We start from the raw sequence: 23008 nt of genomic DNA, 5'->3' as shown, positions 1-23008 counted from the left end.
CTGTGATAATGGAGTGGAGTCACTTCATCAGGATACACTCCATAAACATTATTAACTGTGTGCTTCCCAGGGGACGAAGCCAGGGTGAGCTGCTGACATGAGGTCAGAGTGTGCAGTAAATCAGGCTAATGGACGCACAAAATATGCAACGGTGCAGAAAGGTATGGATCAAAGGAATGGCGTTCGCTCACTGATCAGTATTTCAGAGCTTTTTATTCAACATTAGGATCATCACAGGGCAAAAATACAACTGTTTTTGTCTCTTATCGTACACAAAGTGCTCTCTATGTTCATATGCATTCTTATTATTAAACCTGCAGGCGTCAGAAATCTAAATAAAAACTGCCAGAATCTGTAAATAGAGCCGTCGTCTGCAGCTCTCCCCTCAGAGAAAACATGAGCATATGCACCAACACAGCTCTTTTATTGGTTTCACATGGGATTCAAACCCCACCCTGCAGGTGAAAAAGCCCTCAAACGGCCAAAGTCTCCTGTCATCAGGTTCATTTTCGTAAGTCTTAAAGAACAGAGCCCAAAGGAGGCGTGGGAGACTAGTTAGCTCTGTCTGTAACGGTTCACAGAAATCAAATGCATGGCAGCAAACTTCATAGTCCAAAATCTTAACCTTAACTGGCACGTTTGGAGTCATGTACAGGTTTCCACTCATCTCAGCGAACAGCATTAACAAGCTCCAGGCAAAGGGCAAAGTTTAAAGAACAATCAAAAAGGTCAAACGGGAGGAGAGTTGATAGAGACATGTGGAGAGTAAGAAAACAGCTGAACTGGAATCAAAAGAAATCAGGAGGCATACAGTGTAGGAACTGCAAGGGAAAAAAACAAAGCAATCCAGCAAAAGCACAAAGAGAAGCGGGGGAGTGTAAATGCTGGGGTGAGGGGTTGTCTTATTGCTAGTGGTGTTGCAGAAAACCAGAGGGAACAAACAGGGGAAGTAAAGGAATGAATGAGAAGCTGGGATTGCAAAATGAAACAGGAGGTGGAAGAACAGAAACCCAAAATACATACAAGTATATTTACAATTGACTGAAATGTCACTATGAATGTGTTTTTGTTGTTCTATCTGACTGAAAGTAGTCGTATGATGCTCCACCTGCAATCTGTAAACGAACATTAACAATGGAGTGCACTTTTACCTTAACATGAGTGAAACATGACGAATTATTCAAGCATTTGTCAAAACAAAACAGTTTTGAATGATGTCCTCATGTCCTCATGTCATTTACTAATGTGGTCATGCCACAATCAACTAACTCTGTTTCTGTCTGCAGAGGATGGATCCGTAAGCCCGTCAGGGACGCGCTATTACCAGCCTCTGGTTGTTTGGCCTGCGGGCGTCAGTCTGCCTGGGTCTTTTATTTGTGGCAGATGCCTTGGCATCTGTACCCAGGCCAGGAGCACTGGAGCAGATTGGTGGCCGTGATGGTGCCTGTTTTTCATCATTCGTTAGCCAAGGCCTGCAGATAAGCCATCGTCCCACAGGGGCCTTCCTCTGAAGCGTACTCTCAGGAAAAGATGGTGGGCCACATGTGAGGGTCTGTGGTGCCAAGACAGCAGGCGAATGAGATGATGGACACAGAAACATTGTCACTCTCAGACAGTGCTGGTATGCATGCTGAGATTAGATTATGTAATCTGTTCGATGGGGCTCTTATCTCGTGTGGAATAGTTTTTCTTCATCAACATCCAGTTATAAATGAAGCGTATGACCGTGTTCCATAAGGAAGCTGCGCCCCTGTTTTATCTCTGCTCAGTTCTCTTTGTCACTCTGGTTTTCTGGTGCCGTCAGAATCACCTCAATAATAGTTTCCTCATCACTGTTTTTGTCCAACGATCTATCTGCCTGCTTTCTGCGAGCCAAGCACTCCCTGACTTTGTCTTTTATTTCATTGTAATTCTGACGCTTTGCCTTTCAGGCCTGCACTCTTTCAGGCTGTGCGAGGATCTCATCTGAAGCCTGCATCCGTCTCCTTCACCACCATCACCACACCACGGCGACTCTGAGATGACTGTCACTGTCGCCTACCTCCACCTGCTGCTCTGCTCTGTGATTTCATGCTCAGGCATAAAAATCTACTCCAACGTTCTCCTTATTACTACTCAGTGGTTTTGGAGGCACTGAATTGTGCAATACTCAGAACAGCAGATCAAAAGAGTCCTTGTGTGTTTGCATGTATGCTCAATCAAAATGTTATGTATGTAATGTAACAAAAAAATAATTTCCCCCAGGGATCAATAAAGCATTCTGATGCTGATTTTATTTTATGAATATAGTAGTGAATATATAACAAGCTTGAGCTGAGCTGTGTTTAACTGCCGACTAAGCTAATGAGACTTCCTGATAGCGTAGCACAACATCCTCTTGATAGAATAGATCTTTATTGTAACTGTTACAAGAACAATGAAACACAGTTTCTCTCTGTTAGCAGCGTGTAGACTTTTACATTAAAATTCCTTCAGAATAAGAGGGAAAAAAGAGAAACCAAAAAAATAGACTTAAAGTTAAAGAGGTGCCTACACTGAGAGTGTATGTAATAACATAAGTATCTACACATATGTGCAAGTTACAGTTATATGTGCTGTATAAAGGAGCAGGTGCAATATGAGGAGCTAGTGATCGGTGGTAGCGCACAATGAATAGGAGGTAGGGCTACAGGTAGGCTGGTTGCTATCATGATAAATACGGTTTATAAATACAGTGAAAATGTCCATAAATGTTAACAGCACAGTGAAGGGTGGAGGTGGGGGTGGAGGCATGTTTGACAGCCTGTGGGTAGAAACTTTTATTGAGGCTGTTTGTCTTTGACCTGATCGACCTGCAGCGTTTACCAGAGAGAAAAGTGAGTGTCCAGGGTGCGAGGGTGATGATGATACTTCTGCCAGTATATGTCTCTGAGGGGGGTCTGCCGCCCTCACCACCCGCTGCACTTTTCTCTTGTCCTCCACAGTACAGCAGTCAAACCACATATGATCCATTTTGGCTCCAAAGAAACAAGATGGCAGCGACCAAACTGTCAAAATTCAGGTTTCAGAGGGAGACGGAGGTAATAATGCTGCTCTCTGGAGCTGTAGCACCAGAATGTAAATTTCAAGGGGTAAACATTTTTCTTTTGGCAATACTACTAATGTTTGTTGGGAGTGTCATGAAGACACTCAAAAATAAATTTCCTCTGGTTGGAAACTATTTTGTGCAATTTTCTTGCATTTAGTTCAACATTTACAGTTTTGAGAGACAGTGTTGGTCAAGTTACTTGAAAAAAGTAATCAGTAACTAATTACTGATTACTTCCCCAAAAAGTAATCCCATTACTTTACTGATTACTTATTTTCAAAAGTAATTAATTACTTAGTTACTTAGTTACTTTTTAAAAACACGATTTACAACCTGAATAGGTGATAAAGCGATAGATCTTTCAGCCCAAGTCTACTTTTTCTGCATAATCCATCATACAAAATGTAATCAAATGGAAAAGTCTCTTTTTTTTAACTTGTTTTATTAGTTTTAATCTTTTAACTTTATGCATCAAGCAAACATTTAATTATATGCAACATTCTCTGACTGGAAGAAATTAGTTTAACATTTAAACCTATTTTCTGCACATTCCAGCACATAAAATAAAATATTTTGTGTGTTTACACTCAGTCTTTCAAATAGATGTAACGCGTTACTGCTAACACGTTACTTGTAACACGTTACTGCCCATCTCTGTTGAGAGATATCTCTGAAATCCCTGTGACTAGAAAAATGTGTAAAAAAAAAAACCCCAAAACAAAACAAAAATGATGTTCAGTTTCTTTGCAGTTTGTTGCACTTTATGTAGTTACTATGAACTGAATGCATTCATATTATTAAAATTTGGGATATAATGGTTGTATTAATGTATAGCAACTAGAAATGCTCTAAAAATGTCACTACAGCAGGTAAAAATGTAAAGATAAGATCTAGAGGACTTGGTTCTACAAATGGGGAAAAAAAGGAAGTGAAATGGCTCTCCTCTGGATTCAACCATCTTTTATATACAGTCTATAGCAGCCAACCATACTGAAAGCTTTGCTGACCTTACACTTCGTTTTCTTACTGTGTGACCGCTACTGTTAAAACCTGAAAATCTCCCAAAGCCATAAGTCAACACAAGTTATTAGGACACGTTATTTGGACGGTCGACGTATTAAGGTATAAAATATTCATGCATTTCATTTCCTCACCGCTTACTGGATGTGGAGACCCTCCACTGCACCTCCAGGTCGGAAGAAGCCGCCCCATCATCCTGTGCAGCTGCTGCCGCGCAGCCATGAAAACAGGTAGGAAGAAAAATGAAACTGATTTATTTTTAGAAAAGCTTTAATATTCAGTTTACTGATGTTCCGCATTACTGTGAATCACATCTCACATTCTTTTTACCCAAGCTTTTAATGCTTGTGCTTGTTTGTTATGCATTTTTATCTTTAATGTGTCGTCTCTGCTCTTTGAATAATAGCTTGCACCTCGAGGACAAACTGGTACTAGCTGACCTTTAAGCCCTGGTACGTGACACGTGTACCCTTGAAAATGTGATCGCACTCAGCCCCGCGTGCCTTTCCTCTGTGGTCTACCATTGATCATTCACTTTCTCCAGCCACATTTTGCCATCTGGCTCAGGCTTTCAGACCAGTCACCTGCTGTTTACAAGTGCATCTTTGCACTGTGAAGGTGGCGATGATGCCATCAGCTCGATGATTCAAACAGAATCTGCTAAAGATGCTGTTTAATAATCAATTTCTTTGTGATCTGTTTAAAAAATACCACATGTATCTGCCAATGAGGCAGCTTTGCTACCTTGTGACACTGATGAGCTTTTATTCTCCTTTAAAGTGGCATGCCATTAATTATGCCACAGTCTGATCAATTAACAGTGAAGATGCAGCGAATTGAGACCGGTTACAAACATGATTGATTTTAATGTCCTTGGCTAGTTTTCCTCCCTCCTCCTTTTTAGTCATATTCACTAACATCATGGCATCTATTTGCTCTGCAGCATCAAGTTTATACAGTCAGTAGTCGGTTTGAGAGGGACTCCACAGCGAAAGGAGCCAGTGGAGATGGTTTGAGCGACAGACCAAGACGTATGTCAGGCACGTCGAACTGGGATGAGGCTTCAGCACAGACTCAGGCCACGCCCACACTTATACGTTTTCGTTTGAAACGCATCTTTTTCTCTCCGCTTTGGCTCAAGGAAAACGCAGCTTTTTGAAAATGCTCTCCAAAGCGGATATATTTGAAAACGCCATTTTCAGTGTGGACAGCGAACCCGGAGCCTTTTCGAAAATGATGACACATTTTAGTCATGTGACCAGACTAGCTTTTCTTCAAATTCTTTAATTCTCACTTGCTTTTGTAACTTTGTACTTTTGTGTTACTCGCAGCAACAACTCCACCTCATTGTTAGTCCATTTAAAAAACTCGGTGCTTTTCCTCGACATTTGCCGCGACGTTTCAAAGAGCCGGAAAGGAAATAAACGGCAGAAAGAAATGAGGCAGGTCGAATCGTCTTGCGTTTCACGCATGCGCTGGACTGGCACGTAAGCGTTTTCGGCCGTTTCAATGTCAACGCACAACTCTGTGAAAACGACTGAAAACGATAGTGTGGACGCGGAGCGTTTTCAGTCGAAAACGCCGTTTTCAAATTTATCCGGGCTAGTGTGGACGTAGTCTGAGGGCTCGAAGCTAGAAGAGGTGGCCGGGATGACCCTAGGCTTGTCTTTTCTGCTCAGACTGCTGCCTGTGATACGTATGGATGGATGCATGGAGTCAGTGGTGTATGAAAACTATATTTTTCTTTTTGTTGCATCTGAACAGCCTCCAGACACGTGAAGGTGTATAACTGTGTACACACACGTCATCTTACTGCCCTCCTGAGTCTTGTGCTCGTCCATAAAGTGACTCCATAAATGGATTCTCAGGCCTTCCACTCTTTGAATAAATCGCCTCACACTTCATAAACTTTCCCAGAGTGAGGCCAGGGTAGGTGTTGGAGAGCTGAGGATGGACAGAAATGAGGAGACCGAGTTCAACAGATGAGAAAGAAGAGTGTCCGAACAGACATTTATGTGGTGGTTAATATTGTAGTTATACTACAACATAAAAGAGACATTTAAAAATCATTTGGAAATGATTACAGGGTTTTGATTGAATTAGAAGGTCCTGCCAACTGGTCCAGAAACCAGCAGCTCATCTTCTTACTGGTTTTAGCAGATGGCATCACAGCACCTCGGTTCTGGCTTCCCTCCGCTGCTTTCCTGTAGGTTTTAAAATTGATTTTTCAGAGTCACTTTTAAAGCACGCTTGGGTCTTGTGCCAAGGAGCACGTCATATTAATTTGGAGACCATTCAAAGTATTTCATAGACGAAAGTCTAAAGGTGCTGCTGGAACAACTTCCTTTGAGCCACTTCCTAAAACATGTTTTTACAGACTGTCCTCTTTTATATTTATATTCTGATCATCATCTTTGTCATCACTTGCTGTTATTTGTTTATCAGTACTTATTGTTTATTGTTTTGTATTTCACACAGTTTTCAAATTTTAGGTCTGTCTGAACTTTGTTTGTGTCTAAACCACAACCAGTGCATCCAACACATCGATGTGGTAACCATAAAGTTCCTTCCACCATGAAGTTTTTCCACAGCGTGTCTTTTATCCTGTCTTCTTCTCTCGCCCATGGCAGATGGCTCCGCCCCTCCCTGAGCCTGGTTCTGCTGGAGGTTTCTTCCTGTTAAAAGGGAGTTTTTCCTTCCCACGGTCACTCATAGGGGGTCATATGATTGTTGGGTTTTTCTCTGTATGTATTATTGAAGGGTCTACCTCACAATATAAAGCTCCTTGAGGCGACTGTTGTTGTGATTTGGCGCTGTATAAATAAAATTGAATTGAATTGAATAAGTACCTGTTTTTCGTGGGGTACACTTTTGACACCTCGCCCATATAGGCTTTCTTTTTTAGCTAAAAGTGACTTTAAATGAAAACAGCTCACTTTGGAGCCTCAAGGAATCGCAGCTTTTGGAATTTTCCTTCATTCCTTTTCTGCTTGTGTGTTTTCTCTGAGCCAATAATGAGACTTTGACTTCATTAAATTTCTTCCTTTCAGCCTCAGTTCACTGTGCACATGTGACGCATTCACATGAAAATTGTTTTCCTGACTTCGGTTGGACGCTTGTTGGTTTTTGAATTTATTTGTGTCGCTAAAGTTGAATAATAGATTGCTCAATCACGAATTAAACTAAGCACAGAAGTCATGGAATTATACCCTCCGCTAAACTGCCAACGCTAATTGGATGAAAAGTCAGTGGGCTGTGAAAAGGACTTTGTTTGTACTGAGGTTTCCGTATGTGAGCCGAGTGTTAATATGGTCTGCAGAGAATAAATTATTAGTTAAATATAGTCGCTAAAATGACTGATAACTTGATGGCACTGGATTCTTTGGAATCTCAGTTGGATTTTCGTAGTACTGTGTGAGGTTAACGAAGGATCTTCAAACAAACAGCAGCAAGAAAAGCCTGACTGTCGAGTGCCGGACACAATGCCGAATACACCGCCCGCCTGCATAAGCTCTAAATCGTGGGCGGGGTTGGTGATCAGTAGAGAGGATATTGGCTTTTTTTGAACATATCAGCTGATCAATATCACCTGTCACATGCTTCCTCTCATCATGTGCTGATGTCTTTGGTAATGACTAGTTCAAGGGCAATGGGAGTGCTTTAATGGGGTCCTCCCTACCTCCTCCATTTGATTTCCCGTGTCTATGAGAGAGACATGAAAGAAGGACGGGGCGGATCATTAAAGAGAGCTATTTCCTTTTTGGTAATAAGACAGAGCCAAGGTCAAGTTAAAAAAAAAAGAAAATCCTGTTTCCATTTCACTCGTTTGCCTTTTCTTCATTTTCAGGAACATTGTTGAGACTGTTTGTATGCACACTGAGAAGTCTGTAAGTAATCAAGGTAAAATCAATACAAGCTTAATGTCCCTCGAAGAAAGTCTAATATCAACATGCTCGTCCGCTTCCTCACAGCCTCCGCCTCAGTTTTTAAAGGATCGCTCTGCAGAAAGTGAATCTACCAATCGCTGAACATGCATGAATGATATGACACGTTTCTTCTATCTGCAAAAGACTGACAAGGGCAGTGATGACATGAAAGGTGAGGCTAAACAAACAGTCCTGGTTTGGTGCTCATATCAGACAGGATGGTGAAAGATAACCGCTTTGCCTCTTTGTCAAAGACAGATCTGCTCTTCAAACTTTAAACTTTCTGCAGTGATGCTGGTCCCAGACAACTGTGGCTCCCTCTTTCACCAGTCATCCTAAATCCCCTTCTTGTCACACATTAGTTTCCTTTCTGTCCATTCCTCTCAGCTTGGCTTTGTCCCTTTAATCAATCCAAGTTTCCCAAAGTTACCCAAATGCCCAAGTGTCCTTACAGGCAGCCTAAATTACCTTGTCAGTCCAGTGCCCCTTGTGGAAAGCTTAGGTTTCCTTTCTATCATTCTAAAAAGTCCTGCTCCAAATCCCCCGACCTCCCAAAGATCTGTTCTAATCAATCAAATATCCCACTGATCAACCTAAATCGCCCCCAAAGCCCCATAATCAGTGCTAATCATTGTTGGTCTGAATGCTCAAGCTCATTTCAAATCAGTCTAAGTAACTGTGTGACCAGCCTGGCTGCAACTAAAATCAATGCAGATGCACATGAGGTAAGCACTGTTAATGGATCCAGATGTGTTTGCAGTTTAGCCAGCTGCCGCTTTGATCAATAGAAAAAAACCCTTGTGATGAGCCCAGCCACCACTCTTCATGCATTCATCGTGTTAGTCCTAAAAGTTCGAAGTCTAAGATTTAAGTGGGTAAATAATCTAAAAGAATCATTTTCTACTTAGTCCACACACTCATGTGGTCAAACAAAGTGCTCATGTGCTTAAACCTGCAATCTGTAGTCAGTCCAGTTTGTTTAAATGCAGACTCCAGGGGGCCTATCCCAGGACAAGAGGACAGGTCGGCGGTTTGTAGCAGGGCCAATGCAGAGAGACAGGCAAGCCATCACACTCTGTGGGCAATATAGAATCACCAATGGTTAACCAAAACAAATAAGTGCATGTCTTTGGACTGTGGGAGGAAACAGTAGTAGTAAAATCCACAAGCAATCTATAAGTCCATTTAAATCCCCTCCTGATAAAGTCAAGACCGTATTTCCCTCTCGCTCTTACAGAATCACCACTCACACACTACAGTCAAACTGACAGATCCCAGATGTGTCTGCATGTATCTGTGTGACTTTGTGGCAGTGTGACTGTTTGTGTTTGCTGAAAAAGCTCATTCAAGCTCAGCAAATCTTCCCTTGATAAACAAAGCGGAACGTGAACCAACAACAGTCATTTCAGCAGATATCCATCAGCCGCTTTGTGTCAACATCATAAAGTACCCGCAACATCTCAAAACCATCTCCAAGGCCAGAAAATGTAGTTAAAGTACTTATGTCATAAAGCATATTCTCAGCTTCCTCTGCCTCCAGACAAAGTCATCCATCAGCAGGGCTTGATCCATGAATTGTTTTCTACTTCCGAGTTAATGAGGCCGCAGTCTGGCAACAAGGAATCGACTCATCCTGATGCTCGCCGATGGATTTCACCATCACACACATTACAGATGGTTGACTCCTGATCATTTTTGTTATTGATTTTTTTCTTTTTTACAAGGCCAAATGCGGTGCAGCCAAGACACAGGAAAAATGACCGCATAAATCCGTTGTGATTCATGCAGGACGAAGTATTTGGTCTGCTTCAAACAGCCAGCGAGGTTCCTTCAGACAGTTTCAGGCAAAGCTGCTTCAAAAAGTAGATTCAGACTAAAAACGACACGGCAGGTTTATAATTGATATTTCTGATTACTTTACTTTACTACTACATTACTACATTACTTTAATATTTCCCTTCACCACAAAAGCAACATCATTTCCTAATTTTCCCTGGAAATCAGCAAAATTTGCAACCATAGGCTAAAAGACATAGGTACAGTCATGTCACCCAATCGTTTGTGGCCATCTTGGATTTTTAAAGCTCGACATGAAAAGTGAGGGGGGAGTATCCAATACAGCCACACCTTAAATCAGGGGTCCCCAATCCCAGTCCACGAGGGCCGGTGTCCCTGCAGGTTTTAGATCTCACCCTGGGTCAACACACCTGCATCACATGATTAGCTCATTTCCAGGCCTCTGGAGAACTTCAAGACATGTTGAGAAGGTCATTTATCCATTTAAATCAGCTGTGATGGATCAAGGACATGTCTAAAACCTGCAGGGACACCGGCCCTCGTGGACTGGGATTGGGAATCATACCCTTCTTTATCATTTATTTCATTCTAAATGGGACCAAAATGTTTTCTTCCTGTTAAAAGGGAGTTTTTCCTTTCCACTGTCGCCAAAGCACTTGCTCATATGGGCTCATCCAACATGTTCTTACCCCCAAAGTGTAACATATGTGCTATGTGACAAATTGTCAGTATGTTACGCTTTTGGCCACCCAACACTTTCCTATGTTACGCGTTCGGAAACAGGAGGAAACATGAGAACCGTTTGGACTGAATCTACACACGTACATTTATTTTACGTTCTCATTATGAATCGCTTTGGAAAGCACAAATCTAACACAATTAAGGTTGTGGTTAAGGTTAGGATTAAGGTTAGGGCTCGAATACACGGCTGGAATGCGTGTTACCGCCGGGAGCGTCATTCTATTGGATTCCATCCACAATCGGGCGTATCATAGGGACGTGGAAGGTTACCTTTTGCATTTCCATGGGACACCTCGGGACGTGACAAATCGTTGGTGTGTTACGTGTCGGGAATGAGAATGCTCTGGGTCATCTGATTGTTGTGGTTTTATTTATAATATTGCATTTGTTGCATAAAATAAAACAGTATAAAAGAACAAGCACGGCTTTTTTGTGTCGTTTATCTCTGGACTACTGTGTGATCTTGTTTCTAAGAAGAAAACAGTTTCCCCTGCTTACATTTGCATAAAACATTTAAATGGTTTCTCCTTTATGCTTGCTGTAAAATTCACCCCAAACGGCCAACCTTCTTCTCCAAGGGCAAACATTAATCTTCTTCCTCACACAGAAAAGAAAAGCATACATTTATGCTGTACATCACATGCTTCACATTACTGTGTGCAACAAAAGAAACATAATAAAATACAAAAAAGCAACAACAGCAAAAAGAAAAAACACATAAAAAGACGCCCACACATCAAACCAGAGATGAATAGTTTGCACGAGAGAGGTAAGGAGTTGTAGGTTTATGGCCACTCTTCTCTGAAGTGGAAATTTCCCCAGAGGAAATCAGCGAGAAAGTAGAAACCATTTATGTGTTCAGTCCTCCCTATTGCAAAGAAATTATCCCGTACAAACCCCCACATCTCTGAGAGCTCAGGTACCCTGACCTTCACCACACACTACCTGTAAAGCCTTTCAATTTGCAGCCCATTTTGTGCTGGATATAAAAGTGGAGCGAGCTCAAGCATCGGAGAATGATATGAGCCATGATGTTCTGGGGAAAAACAAACTGTCACAGGCAAAAGAGAGCCCACACCCTCAAAACCCAATCCCACCCTGCACTTCACTGGTAAGAGGGCATCCATGAGTGTAAAGCATAAAACAGTAAATAAATCTAGCTCCTTTTATTTAAAGAGACACACAGAGCAAATTGTTTCCTCATTTACTTGTAGAAAGTTTGCACACAGCCAGGCTCTTACTGCGACTGCACAGATTACCTGCTGATCTGTTATGCTTTACAATAATAATCTGAGAAAACAACACATTATTTCCAAACACAGTGATTTTTTCACTTTGTGTTGTTTGGCTGTGGAGCCCCCGAGGCGTAAATTGTTCTCTGGATGTTGTTTAATTAGAGCGTCGCATTTAATCGGCGTCGAAACTGGAAACAAATTAAAACATTTTAAATAAATTTGTGTTTGTAAACAGAGTTTGTAGATATGTCCGTGCAGGAGCTTGCAAAGTTTGTTTTAGTGGTACAAAGTAGCTATTTGGAGGAAAACTTTTACATTATTTATATTAAAATGTTATATTACATCGCTGGTTTGCCTCTTGCAGTACAGTGCAATTGCCTCCCCATGCCACCACACCATCATAGGCTGTATATAAAAGATGGCAGTAAGAACTCTGAAATGTTCTGTTAGTGGGATTTTTATTTTAATTTTTTAAGCCAGACGTGGAGGATGTCCCCCTAAATTATCAGCTAATGCTAGTTAGCCCGTCAGAGAATGATATTAGAAGTTACAGACAAAAACGAGAAGACAGACTTGTTTCATTCGTCCAGATCACCGAACAGCTAACCAGATTTTTTTGACAGATAATTGTGAGAAACTTCTCCAAATATCACCAACAGCTGACAGCCAGCTGCACCCACCTGCCCGTCAAATCCACCTTTTAAAATGTGTTGGTTTCAGCAGGAAAACAGAGCTTTTATTTTGTAAGCAAACAGTTTCCATTTCTGGTTTGAGTTCCTATGCTCATTGGTTATTTGGTGATGGTGTTTACAGGCAAGCTGACATCTTCCATACAAACCAATCAGCTGCTGTCATGATAATGAAAGGAAGGTTTTTGGTGCAGCATCCAGTTAAACTGATTTCACTCACCAACCAGCTGGTGGCCTTACTGGCTGATATCTTTAACTGCAAGTGGTTCACAAGCCAACCTTTAAAGCCGGTTGGAGCGGGCACGCTCTGTTTTGCAACTATTTTTAAATCCTGGTAGGTCTGCAACCACATAAACTAGCGCAATAATTTTTTTTGCATATGAAACCGGAGGAGTTGTACTTACATCTTATGCCATCAGCTTGTCCTCGGTCACAGTTTCCTTCCATGTACAGCTTTGCAAAAACTGCATAAAAAGCACTTGCAGCAACAAAAACATAATATTCCAGAAACACGCTTTGCCGATCCCATCAGCTGTTTGTAACACTTCCTACTTTGGAATAGACGTCAGCGCGAACTTTTGCATGTCCGCCATTACCTGCCCGAAACCGGAAGTGATGTCATTTTAGCGGAAATGTAGTTTTTTTTTTTTACCATCAGGGCCTCATGAGCCTATACTGGTGTTTTTAAAAGTTATCTTTGACTCTATGCATTTCTGAATAGTTTCTGGGATGCTTAGGACTCATATTGCACTGCTGGAAATAGTTTATTTTGATGCATATGCTGTTGGGTTTTTTTTGCAAATTTGCATTATAATATTTATTTTCATTTTTCCTGCAGTATATAAAAATTGGTGTATTTCAAAAATAAAACTATGAAGACACTCAAAATAAATTTCCTGTGGTGGGAAACTATTTTGTGCAACTTTTTTGTATTTACAGTTTTGAGGGATAAGCCTCTTAACTCATTCACTGCCAGCCATTGGCAGTGAATGAGTTAAACCCATTGACTCATTCACTGCAATTGACGGGTATAGACGTCAATGGCAGTGAATGAGTTAAATTTCTCTAGCTAGAAATATATGTTAAAAAAACAAAAACGACTTTTTTGTAATTTATTGCACTTTTTTGCAATTTATGTAATTACTATGCACTTAATGCATACATATTATTATAATTTAGGCTGTAATGGTTGTACTGATGTATAGCAACTTGGCACTACAGCATGTAAAAATACAATATAAGCTCTGGCGGACTTGGTTCTATGGTAGGTCTTAAAGGGTTAAGGTACCCATTAAATGCAGCCATGTAGCATCTGTTCTTCCTGGGGTCAGTGATCTTTACACTTTCACATATACACATAGGAACTATACACACATGCACATAACACAACAGCTCCTTACAACACAAATTCTGCCCTAGATCAGGGTAAACAAAAATCGTTATTATCCTGACGTGCACGTGTTCTGTTAAATATACTTCCCCATCAGTCGGATGGAACTTCTGCACAAGTACCGCAGCACTTAGTGTTGTGTCGACAACTTAAAGTTCAGTAATGGGTTCGGTTAACACTGAGTCCCAGCGATGATCCGATAGAGGAAGACACTGCAGCCAGTGTTTCTGTTTACCTCTCAGAGTGGTCAGCAGACAGATAAGGGAAGCAGACAGCTCAATGAGCAAAACAATAAGCACTCAAACAGCAATTTCCCTCAGCAGAATGAGGAGGGAGAGACTGAAAGAGCGAGGGTCTTTTTATCAGCAAACAGAGGAGCTGGGTGTTTAATCTCCATCTTGTGGGGCTGACACTTAAATAGATCTCTGGTGTCGGTGTGTGCATTTGTTTGTTTGTGTGTGTGTGCGTCCTCTGACAAAAGCAGCCGAGTGTGTCCTGACACTTTGCCCTCTGCGGCACCTTCGGTCCCACAGGTCTTTCTTTCTACACAAATTCCTTCCCTCCTCGCTCGCCCTCTTGACTCTTTCCCCACTAACTCGGATTTTATTCATTATTTATTTTTTGCAGAGGAAGTAGAAACATTTGAAAGTCACTGCAGACGAGGTCAGAGGTTTTCTTTATATCGCGTCACAGCTCCGCAGAGCACAAAACTCTGAGGATTTTTACTTTTTAGAGAACGCAAAGATAATTCTCCTGAGTCCTGCTCGCTCCCTGCAACCCAGGAGTTATCTGCAGTTACCAAGCAGGCTAACAAGGAGGGGTCACATTAAAATAGCAATAGAATGACTAATTTTAACAGTTTCTGCATGGGTACTCTGAGGAAAGGCATATACTCAGCTTTCTAACAGTATATTAGAGGATCTGAGTTAAGAGCAAATGTACCGTGCAGCTTTGATCTACTCAAGAGATGATTTGCAAACTCAAACATCCATATCTGAGTGTTCTTGGTATAAATTAGTTGTTTTCTTACTCAGTGCCGATAGTTTTCCTTCATTTATTTTTCAGGGACAATGAACATTAATCAACAGTAAACTGCAAATGTTCTAATTCCCCCCCGCTTGGCCAGATGTTGAAACATTAAAACAACAATAAAGCTGGGGCGTTTTTATTAGTACACAAGAAAGCAAACCAAAACAGGAGTGCAAGCATGAACGAGTACAACGTGTGCAACTGATGCAGGACATTATCAAGCAGACAATTAGCGCCGCAGACAACAACGAACGCCGTTACATCACCAACAATCCAGAAGGCACAGACACCAACAAACAGAGGCAACAAACAATAGCAGGAAGGTGAGCAAGCAGAGCGAAGGTTTGACGGTGTGAACGCTTCCTTTTAAATGCAAACGAACACCAATCTGCCACAACAGTCAAATAACCGGATTAAGATCATGTAGGCCGTCCTCATGTTCAAAAACACATCATATGAACACACAGTCACACGGTGTTGTTGCCACGGTTACAGCCTCTGTGCTGTGTTGCGTTAATGAAGAGGCGAGCCCACCGTTGCTCACTTTGCCAGCTGATCAGAGTTTATTCTCACAAGAACTGTTTTAAACTTCACATTATTTTAGTGCAGCATCTTGTAATTGTGTTGAATCTTTGAACGCGTTAAAATAGAATAAAAACAACAACAGAGAAAAAAGAGACAAACAAACAAAGCGAAAGGAAAACAAAGCAATAATAATTATAAATTACTTACATGTTCAAACAGGAGACTGAGCTTATTTAATCCCTTTTATTTAGTAACTAATAGTCTACACCAGGGGTGGGCAATCTCAGTCCACGAGGGCCGGTGTCCCTGCAGGGTTTAGATGTGTCCTTGAACCAACACAGCTGATTTAAATGGCTAAATTAGCTCCTCAACATGTCTTGAAGTTCTCCAGAGGCCTGTAATGAACTAATCATGTGATTCAGGTGTGTTGACCCAAGGTGAGATCTAAAACCTGCAGGACACCGGCCCTCGTGGACTGAGATTGCCCACCCCTGGTCTACACCCTTGTCTTCTTGTTTATGGCCTGCCCATCAGAAATTCTTCAGTACATTTACATGTTACATGTATTATTTTTATTTATTTATTTTCAGGTTTCAAATAATGAGGTCACTGTCTGTACAGGTAATCTCTGCATCACTCTCATACAGTTTTTTCTACTATTGGCTCTTCAGTACGTTGCAGAGAGGGGATATCCCTAATATGGTCATCCTAAGTACTCAGCTCTGGCTGTGAAGCCCCACCCACCTCCCGTTCAAGCCTTCTGTGAGCGGCAGCCAATCTGATGCAAGTATGTTTAATGGGAGGCCTTAAATGGCTCGTTTCACACACAGTGAGATAAATAAAGATCATTTAGAGCTATGAATCACGAAGGCGACCCAGCCGGGGGTGATCAGGCCCCGACTTGTGCACCAGTAGCTACCCACGGATCAGCCCTCTTGATCCACAGCCACCGTGTGGCTTTCTCTGCCGCTTCACTCACAGCCTGGATGGCCCTCTTCTTGGCTGCCCAGCCGGCCGAGGACTTTGCAGAGTGATCATCCTGCAAAGCCCCTACAGCCCACTTCTATGGGCTCATAGAAAGTCTTTCAGCCCCTTCCCCTGCACTCCTGTTTCTATTCTAAGAATAGAAACAGAATAAAGTAAAAGGGTTTGCCATTAACATTAAACAACAGCTATTTATCAAGATATTCAAATAACAGGTAGATTAATCCTTTTCTTAAATAATATAAAGTACAACAAAATTCATGAGGTCATCCTGAGATTTAATGCCTTATTTAAATTCCAACACATTCCATAATTGCTTTTTTTCTTTCTTTTTTTTTTTTACTTCATCAGTTTCTAAACTGAGTGTAATGAAACAGCGTAAAAGTGGCGCTTCAGCCTGGTAAACAGGGAGCTGGAGGGATGTGAGGCGCTGGAGTGTCACACAGGTACGGACAGATGGCCCTCTGTGTGCTGATGAATGTTTCAGCACATTAAATCTGGTCATTTACTCTAATGACTTGACTTCTTGTTCCTCGGCGCTCCCTCTTTGACTCTTTGATGAAGCCGCGGATTCTTCTGTTCGCTTGCAGATGCTTTGTTTGCTTCATTCATCAGTGTCCAAGATCCAGGAAACTTTTTCTGACTGGCCGCCAGCATCGCGCCATCTGTCTCCACCTGTCCAATAACTGGAGGTGCGGCATGAGAAATGGACTTCAGGCGCCTAAGCTCATCTGCAAGAGAACCAGATGAAGGCGCAAGGTGCAGGCTAATAGCTGCAAATTATAATAGAGCAACAGCTACAAATATGTGTTGAATTATGCAGCGATGCACTGGGCTAATCTGTCATTAATATGCCATCCTGACCTTTGCTGGTGTTTGTGACTTTCACTGTGAATAAATGATAAATGATACCAGAAAAAGAAAGACTGTTTCGTGATAAGTATTTCTTTGAACAGCTGTTGTAAGCCACAGAAGTTTGTGCCCCGCTGAGCATCTGCCTTTGCAAATTGATTACCCAGGGGAAGCCCAGACCTGCCCTCCCTCCTCCACAAACTAACCACAGCTGCTGCTTTGATTAAAAGCTGGATGGAAGTCCCTGAATGCAACTTCCCGCTCATAAAAGTCAGACTGCAAAGTGGGATCGGTATTATCTGAAGAGGACGGAGACAAGGTGCCTCTGTGGTAGAAGAATGCTGAAGCTTCCTGTTTGGGTTTTGGAGCAGAGGGTCATGTGATCAGGTATCAGCTAATGTTAGCGACATCCACAGACTGTTGTGCAGAAACACAAACACCTACACAGACTCATAGATATGTTTTTAACAATTAACTACAGAGCGGATGACTGAGCTGTCATATAGAAACACTAAAAAGTGTTTCAAATGGCCATAAACGCGGTCTGGAGGTCGAGTACGGACACTTTGGAGACCACTTGAAGACATTTGGCAAGTTAAATATAAAAGTTGTGAAAATATTCACCCTGTATGGTTTTTAAGTTTTTGTACCAGGTTATAAAAATGTTTATTTCTGCCGTAAACTTCACTCACTTTGGAAGTTTAAAGTGGCCATTAGACGTGCAGTTAGTGTCCTGTCACCTCGCCACACATCCATCTACACAGATGGAAGACCGCCGCACAAAACAGTGCAGACATCCTCTCTACATCAGGACATATAGCTGGTTATCAGTTCTCCAACTTAACCAGCGTTTCCCGTGGTTAACTTAGCAAACTGGGTTCACATTAGAGGGACGGCCCAGCAGCCTCTGACCAATCAGATTTATGGATATCTGTGAGGCGTACAGGAAGCGCTGGTTTTCTGCACCTTAGATAAGATAAAAATGTTCCATGAGAAAAATATGAAGAGGTTGAAAAAAAAGAATACAGTCTTAGAGCAGCTGCTGCAGAAAATTAAAGACTAGACTAGAAAATATGGTGAAGCAAATCTTCCCTTTGGCTTCACTGTACGGTGTCTCGTGTTTGTCCTCTGGTACAGTGTCCGGCACCCGTCTAATGATTCCTGCCGTGACTTGTTACCTCATCAATTCACTGCCCATGAAGCAGATCTTTTTCTGCTGAAAAGCAATCACTGGAGAAGATGAAGCTTGTTGGTCAATGAAGACGGAAAGTTCCACAGGAAATTGGCCTCTTGTTCATCCAGCCGTCACCAAATTACATCTTCATGGACCAATGAGGAGGAGGTCTGCTTCCAATATCTAATTACCCCAGTCGTGTTTAACAGGAAGGAGAACTGACCTTTGACTCTTTTTATAACATTTCAGGTCATCGATCTTATCGACTCCACGGCGTCAGTCACCCTCCTGAGCAGCGCTGGGGTCATCTGGTTAACTTGAGGGTAAAAATAGCAAAAGAGGCGCTCCTAAAGGAGAAAACGCCTCTTACATGCAACCAACTTCCCCAATATTCAGCCAACCAAATTTAAACCAAAGAGCCTTAGTCTAATCAGGGGTTAGAAAATCCTCCCAAGCAAATCAAACGACTAATATGTAATTCTAATCTACACTGACCTTGTGTTGATTAAAATAAGAAAATAATTTCAGTCTAGTTGTGATTTTGTGCAGAGGGAAAAACTCTGATTAAGTGCACAGACTTAATAAGTTACATCTATTTCAAAGACTACATGCCACGAGTGTAATCACGATGATGAATACATATTCATATGTCTTTATTATGCGTTGTGTGTGCATCACAGTGCAGAGTCGTCACAGTGCTACGCAGGGACAGGGACTGAAATGTAACACAATCAATCGAATAACTGTGTTTGCATGCATGCAGTCAGAACGGTGAGGTCTGAGGTTAAGGAGATTTAAAAGGACAGTAATGATTACTTCATAAGGTCAGAGACAAGAGACGATCATCTGCAAGACCGAATATACGAGGTTCACCTCAAGCGCTTGATTTGGAGCAGGACATGATGCACCTGAGTGCGTGTACACTGCAGATTTGGGATCATTAATGATGACTTTGTCTGCAAAAAAAAACAACATTTAAAAATAGGGTTAACACGATTAACAGAAAACGCTCGTGTAGATTTCAACGAGGTGGAATTAAAACCTAGAAATAAAGTGGATCTACATCTAATGAATACAGAAATGTGGGATACTTCAAAATAAAAGCATGAATAACAGTCATAAATAGAACCAAAGTGAAGGTTGTGGAGGAGTCGTGCACGATCTGCAGGATCAGCTTTATTCTGGGAACAGGGACGGCTGAGAGAGCTGATCTCACTGTCAGGGTCACACTCATGAAGTAACCAACATGTTCCTTTGATATGAAACTGTGTTTGGTCTCTGCCTGCTCGGTTTGACATGTGAAGTTTATGTTAAAATCTTTTCCCCACACCAACCATCACTCCCACCTTTGAAGCGTCATTCTCTTTGCATGTGCTTTTCTCTGTTTGCATTTTTACTTGTTGCATTTTAAACATTTGAAGCTTTTTCCCATATATGCTTGTGCTTTTCCCTTGTACAGTATGTGTTTTGTCCTTAGGGACCACATTATATCGCTGACTCTGGGAAGCCTTTTGCTTATCTGCTGGTGAAAGCTGTGTTTTGTGCTTGTGTACCACTCCGCTGTATTCTGTGCCGCTCTGATTCATCTATTTTCTGTTGCTTATCTGGAGCCTGCGCTCGCGGCAGAAGGGTAAGTAAGGTAGTCCCTCTTCGGGGAATCCCGAACAGTTACCGAGCCGAATGAGATGTATAATCTCTCCAGCATATTGTAGGTCTGCCTCAAAGTTTCTGTCCAGTTAAGCGCGTGCAGAAAACCTCCAAAGGTGCCCCAAACAACCTTGACCGGCTCCTCTTATTGCAAAGACTCGTGGGCTTGTCTCCAAACTCCTATCTGTAAGTGTGATACTCTGATTAGTGGCACATTTTGTGACTAACAGCAGAAAGTAGTTTACGACGTACCGCATTACAACAATACTGAGCAGATAATGGCTGAAGTCACCTCAAGTGCATTTAAAGAAAGTTTGCTGTACAATCTTTCACCTGTGAACATGTGTCTGATAGAAAATGAGTGCACCTGCTCTCACTACCAAGACTTTTGCTGAAACCAAAACTGTAGTTCCTCTAATGACCACATGGGGGTGACTTCAGAGGTGGATCAATCCTGGCAGACTCGCATGTTAAGGCAGAAATCAACATGTTCGCAGCCTGTTTTTGTGTAGCTCACATAATTTTTTAAGGTTTCGAGATGTAAGCTGATGATTTCTGCACGTGAGCGGTAATCTGAGTAGTGTCACCGTGCTGCTGCTTGAAGTCTAGTGTTTTATTTGCATGCATCATGTGACCTCCTGTGCAGACTTCTTTTCTTTTCACCTGGCCGGCTCGTGTGTTTCAGAGGCGGAGCTTCCTCCAGCGTTCCTGCTCCTACTGGAAACAATCGCTTACCTGCTACTTAAAGTTCCCCCGCCGTGCACTGGTGGTGCTTCTTGTTGTTTTCCTTGTATTTGTGTATTTGCTCGTGGATCCTGTTCTTCTCGTGTGCAGATGCCTCCCTCATGTCTGAAACCTGCGGAGAAAAATGAAAACAAAACTCTGCATTTTTGCCTGCTAATTCAGTCAGAACTGCAGTAAATGTGTTAAACTTTTATTCTGGTGGTTGCAGTTGAGTCCAGATGTGGTTCAAGTCATTAGGGTTTGCTAATAATTAGCAGGTATTCATGCAGCACACCAAGCTGGCCCTCCACTGTCTCTGTGGTGGAAGCAGCTAAAGCTTAATAAAAATGAAAATAATGCAGATCCACTAATAACTAATGTGATGTCAGAGTGGCTACGTCTGTCTCTTATAGTAACAGATTTTGGGCAGATCTGTTCAATCTGTGCATCAGAAAGTTGAACAATGTTATTTTATTGCAATTAAGAACTAATAATGTGAAAGATTTCATGCACTTACATGAAAGTAGCACAAAGGGATCGTTTGTGCAGCAAGTCATAAATCAAGTGACGTTATTCTTCTCCACACGCAGACGGCCTGCTGTGACTAAAAATGATGCCAGCGTGTCATAAATTATGACATCCAGTGAGACGAGAGCGCTGGGTTTTGATGGCTGCGTAGGAGGGCGGCTACATTTCACTCCTTACAAAACACAGACAGATAAATAACATCATATTGATCCAGTGTAATTCCTGGAATGTCAAAGACGCTGAGCAAAGGAGATGGAAGTATGGGAGGATGAGGAGAGGAGGAGAGGAAGGAGGGAGACGGGAGGCAAGCAAGCAGAAGTAAAGAGTAATTTTGGATGAGTGGAAAAAATAAACTAATGGCCAATAAAAATGAGACGCCCGCTCCTCTGCTCTCCCGGAAACACTTTTTTGTGCTGCTTTATGTGATGCAATAAAAAGGACAGCTGAGAGCAGCGAGCAGGAATGGCCGTTTTATCAGCTGGAAATGAGTCTGTCTCTCTCAGCCCCAAAGACTCATATTAGTTTTATTCTTGTCACGGTGAACTTCCCTGAAGCTTCCTGCCACATTTTCCCGTGTGCTCGTTTAGCCGGTTTGCTCAGATTTACACACTCATTCTGCTTCCTCAGAGCTCCAGGACTCTCTTGCACAACCTGCAAGGTTATTTCATGTAGTGCGTGGAGACGAACAGTCAGAGAGGCGCTAATAGACGCTGATAGAGTCACTCCTTGTGCATGCAAACTGGAATTTACATATATAATAAAATGAATGGAAGGCTGTAATGAGCCATGCACAGTGTTGGGAAGGTTACTTTTAAAATGTATTCCATTACAGAATACATGCCCCAAAATGTATTCTGTAACGTATTCCGTTACGTTACTCAATGACAGTAACGTATTCTGAATACTTTGGATTACTTAATATATTATCATGCTTTTTACAACAACGTGAATGTACTATTGCTGTGTGATTTATTATTATTACTGAAGGTCCGCGACTCCGAACTGTAGTAAAGGGACCTCTGACTAATACGGCGGGGTCCCTGTCGGCTCGTAGCTGAAAACTAGCTTTACTTTGTTGTGTGGGTCAACTTTGCTAGCAGAGACAGAGAGAGGCGTTGAAAGACTCCAACGGAACTTATTGTTTTCGGAGGAAAACACGAACACGGTGTACAGTCGAGTCTTAATAGCTTACTTACAACTGGGCTCGTCAGGCTCTCTTCTTGGCTGCAGTGGTTATTATTATATTTACATGCTTCCAGCTCCCGTTTTTCCTCGATGACAACTCGTACCTTTCCACTCCCCTTTTTCTCCCTCCTCGCGCTCACAGACCCATAACGTGTATGGCAGTCCATTCTCCCAGCAGCACGGACTACACTGCCCATGATGCTACATTCTTGTAGCATTCTGCCTGTTAGCTTAGCACAACAACAACGAAAAGGCGCTCTCTCACCCAGGAAACACACAGTCGCAGAGAGAGAGAGCGTCGCCCTGTAACCATGGCAACCGTAACGCTGCCGCCTGGAACAACAGAACGTAGCTGTCAAACAAAACCCAAACAGTCCTGACCCGCGACAAAATGAAACAGGAAAGTACTGCAGTGTAATCCATTTATTTCAACAAACTGTATTCTGAATACCACCTTTTTAAACGGTAACTGTAACGGAATACAGTTACTCATATT

The 23008-nt window shown here is 42.0% G+C and overlaps 1 long non-coding RNA gene across 2 annotated transcripts; it reads right to left on the bottom strand.

The window, feature by feature from the left end:
- Positions 1-334: 334 nt before the first annotated feature.
- On the bottom strand, positions 335-22552 carry LOC113020223 (uncharacterized). 2 transcript variants are annotated; one of them, XR_003272172.1, is made up of 7 exons: positions 22524-22552; positions 21317-21499; positions 20812-20932; positions 6172-6291; positions 5889-6031; positions 4222-4294; positions 335-1552 (listed from the first exon to the last, which is right to left on the bottom strand). It is a non-coding gene; the product is annotated as an uncharacterized LOC113020223 (long non-coding RNA). The 2 variants fall into 2 exon arrangements; XR_003272173.1 differs by lacking the exons at positions 335-1552; positions 4222-4294 and having other exon boundaries at positions 5675-6031.
- Positions 22553-23008: the final 456 nt, after the last annotated feature.

This window comes from Astatotilapia calliptera, chromosome 4 (assembly GCF_900246225.1).
Source record: "Astatotilapia calliptera chromosome 4, fAstCal1.2, whole genome shotgun sequence".
Lineage (NCBI taxonomy): Eukaryota > Metazoa > Chordata > Actinopteri > Cichliformes > Cichlidae > Astatotilapia > Astatotilapia calliptera.
This window is presented reverse-complemented; position numbering and strand designations above follow the sequence as displayed.